The following is a 4,435-nucleotide window of genomic DNA, read 5'->3' on the forward strand; positions in this document are numbered from 1 at the left end:
TGGCATAATGGGCAGTTAAATCCAATAAAACTCATTTCAAAATGTGCAGACAGCTCAATGTGTTCACATGTGTTTACCCTCTACTGCATCCCAGATAATAAGAAATGTCCTGACGTCCAACACATTAATCATGACATGGTTATAAACAGGAGAAAATGTCTTAGGCGTTACTAGCCTGTTCATCCTTTCTCCGGTTTCATCACGATATGACTGTTTGATTCCATTTGATGATCTGTGGTACAGTCGGCGGTAAACGCACTAATGAACCCTGATCAATAGGATGTAGAACCATGTGGCAAAATGGCACCCAGCCAAAGAATACTTGGCTTGTGTCTGTCTGTTCAGCCATAACCCATTTCGCTGTCATTATAACCATGAAACTGAAGTGAAGGATGTGGCTTCTGTAGAACGAATGAACATTTTATCCAGATCAGTTTATGAAATACTTGGACAGACATTCCACTTTTTTCATCATAATCCTGCTGAATCAGTGTATTTGTATCTGTAGCCTGATACGTTTGCAGCAGGAAGGATGCTACACAGGTTTATTTATTTCTTCGTTCATTTAATCGTTAAAAGTCTTACGTTACATAACAAAAAGTCATCATTTTCTCTGACATGCCTTTGTAAGGAGGAAACTGACTGAATGGAGTAATTTGCTCTCTAACACCAGAAGACATTAAATGGAGTTCAGGTTGCATTATGTTAGGCATGCAATGTTAGCTGTTGTTAACGCAATGTTAACGCTATGACTTTAAATTAAATGCAACAAGGGCCGGAATGGATATTGTCAGTGTTGTCTTTTGCTAAAAAGCTTTTCATCTCGGCCCTTGAAATTAGGCTCGCACAACATAAATGGTGAGATAAAAGACCCATATAATTCAATTTATGTTCAATTTAAGATTCTGTCTTCCTCGATATAAAGGTCAGGTCTTCTGAATAAAACCCAGTGCATAGGGTTGTTGTAGGGCACTTCCATAAAGATCTACCATTGATTTCCATCGCCTCTGCTCCAACGACAGTGGAGACTGGACCCATGTGTAAGCACTGCATAACACTGCATAATCCTTTGCAATCTCGGAAAGGACAAGGTGACGTTTGCCTTTGTCTTTTTGGGTCAAGGTCCTCATTCTAAAGACATGTAAATCTCTGACTCCCAAAGACAGTCAATCTCTGAATCCAGCACAGCTTGATTATATGCTTTATATTCACGCAAACACACACGTTCACGAGCGAGAGAGGGAGAGGAGAGAAGAAGTGAACCATTCACTGTATAAGACTGTATGCGGTTGTGATATTGGCTGTATAATGGCCAGTGTAGAGATCCAAGGACAGCTTAATGCTCACCATAGAATCCCTGAATCTCATTTATATCATTTATAAACAGCAACGACGGTAGCAAGCACCGTTGTACACAGACTCCAAACACAGAGGTGTGTCAATGTTCTCTGGGGCAACGTCTGTGTTTACAATCAGCATTACAAAAAAACTAAACATACACAGCACTCGGGCTGCCCCAATTCTACCCAAGGGTGAAATTGCCTTTTCATAATTTCCATTATACTTGGTCTTTGAAAAATGGTTCTTATCATCTGCGGAAAGATAGAGAAAGTTATTTTTCTTTCAAAGTGCGTTTTGATGAGCTGTTGTTTGATGAAGTGTCCCGGCCCCTGAATCTGAGATGCTCGTGAGTGTGTTCTATTTTTTGTTTCATTTCTCCGCTCCGTGGAAGTGATGAATGAAGTATTGTCTTGTTGAGTGGTCTTTTCAGGGACACCTGAGCCTGATGTCCTGGTGGAGTGGTGTGTGACGATGTGTATGTAGTGCCTGCATTCACAGACTAGCTTCTGATCCCTGAAAAAAGGAGCTCATTGGCACCAAAAGAAGCCTAATCGTGTACAAAATCTGGATACTGTATCAATCAATCAAATGTACTGTATTTGTACAGCTATTTTTAGACAATTGTCTCAAAGAGCTTTACATCATACTAAACAATATAAACAATAAACACAATACAAACAATACAGGAGCAGGATATAGGACGGAGTAGACCCAGCCAGGAAGAGGGCTCAGCCCCATGGAGAGATAAGCAGAAAGAGGGGCAAGAAAAAAGATTAGAGGCTGTGGAAAATCTGATACATGAAACAGCAGGAGAGAATCAGCATAAAGCAGGTGGCCTGAGGCCCCCGGCACATCTAAGGACATCTGAATTACATCTAAAGGATACGGCCAGCGCCCGACTACACCTGGTCCGCTCGCAAGGGGGAGCAGCGGCAAGAGCCTGTAATCGGTCAGAGGCAGCACAGCCCCTACAGCACTGGGAGGACCTACAGCAGAGGCCCCAGAAAACACAAACTGCTGCATCATGAGAGCCCACCCACCACTGAAAGGGAGGCAGGACCCAAAATCGGCCCAGGCAGGGCTAGGCCGAGTCTTGAGCCTAGACTTGCAAATTGAGACTGAATCTGACTCCCTGACATGAATCAGAAGATTATTCCAGAGATGGGGCGCTCTTTAGCAAAATGCTCTGGCTAATCTCTCTGTATCTTGTGAACAAAGCGCACATGAAGGGTTGTACTGTATGAGGGAGTGAGTCTATGTAATGCTTTATAGGTTAATAATAGAATTTTAAAGTCTGCTTGTGCTTTAATCGTAAACTAGTGCAAAGAAGCAAGTACTGGAGTAATGTGATGATACTTTTTGGTGCTAGTAAGGATTTTAGCAGCTGTATTTTGTACTAATTGGATCACTAAATGATAAAAAAAAAAGCCTAATCTTTGATATGTATTAATAATAAATATATAATTTAATATATACACCCCAAGGTGTTCTACTGCTTGCTTAGGATTGATCATGCAGCCGAGACTGAGCATTAGATACGATAGTAAGTTCCTCTGTTTCTTTGGGCCAAGGATGAACATCTCAATCTTGTCAGAGTTGAGGAGTAGAAAGTCTGCATAACAGTGTGTAATTGATTCCTATGCAAATCAGAGACCCTATAAAAACAGAGATATTAATTCCAAAATTACATGAACTATTATACTTGCATTAAGATTGGCTCAATTCAACTTATTGAGTGATTTGTTGATGACATTTTTGCATTTTAGCTAATTTTAAGAGTGTCATAGCAAAGGGTCTGAATACTTATGTAAATGAGGTATTTCTGTATTTAAATTTTAATAAATTTACTGAAATTTCTAAAAACTTGTTTTCGCTTTGTCATTCTGGGGTATTGTGTGTGGATTGATGGCAAATTATTTTAATTTAATCCATTTTAAATTGAGTCTATAACACAACAAAATGTGGAAAAAGTGAAGGGGTCTGAAAACTTTCCGAAGGCACTGTACAAAGAAAACAGTAAAGGGCTGAGTACTGAGCCCTGCAGGACACCAAACTGGACATTAGAGGGAGCTGAGATTTTCTCACCCAGAGCTCTAGAGATGTGGCTTAATTATGGTTTAATGACTGCTATCTTAAGAGAACTAGGCACACAGCCAGAAGAGAGAGAACAATTAACAATATCTAGCATATGAACCCTTAGGACTGGTAGAAGTTTTTTAACTAGCCTAGTAGGAATGTGGTGAAGTAAACAACTGGATGGCTTAGTGGACGGAACCAGTTTGCTGAATGTCTCAGGGCTAATAGAATCAAAAGGTACGAAAACATCCCTATTTCTCACCATATCCTGGGTACTGGGGAGTTCCAACAATTCTACAGATTCAATTCAAACAATTCTCCAATATTCACCTTGTTAATGATCTGTCTGTTTTCATATTCATATTCAGAAAACTGCAGAAGCAAAAGGTGCAGTTGTGTTTGTTGTTTGTTTAGTATGGTTATTGCAGAGGGATTAAGTTGTTTTGGCCAGAGGAACTTTAAAGCGGTGTCCTGATTAGGGAGTAGTTGAAAAGAGTTGTGGAGGGGTTCTGAGAGGTCCTGTGTGATGATGATGATGTGTGTGTGTGTGTGTGTGTATGTGTGTGTGGAGGGAGGGGGGGGGGCTACAGGTTATTTTGTTTGCTTGGTTGATAATCCTTGTCCATTGTATCTTGCACATTATTCCAAACAACATACAGTTTTTATTATGCATATTATATAAACAGGTATTGTCAGGTAGTCAGCATGTTTGATTATTTGGTCCTCTGTGGCTCAGTTGGTAGAGCATGGCGCTAACAATACTTAGGTTCGATTCCTGCTGGGACCATATATACTGATAAATATATGCACTCACTGCAATTTGGACTCACTGCAATTTGGATAAAAGCATCAGCTAAATGGCATATATTTAGCTGACGCTTTTATCCAAATTGCAAATTCAGTTAAATTACAGTGCAGACCATACAAACATCTTATTCAATCACCACCACCCCAACCTGACACTGTCTATTGAGTCGACAGACTCTTTCAAAGCCTCTAAAGGACACACGTTTCACAT

Source organism: Argentina silus, assembly GCF_951799395.1.
Source record: "Argentina silus genome assembly, chromosome: 8".
In the NCBI taxonomy this organism is placed as follows: domain Eukaryota; kingdom Metazoa; phylum Chordata; class Actinopteri; order Argentiniformes; family Argentinidae; genus Argentina; species Argentina silus.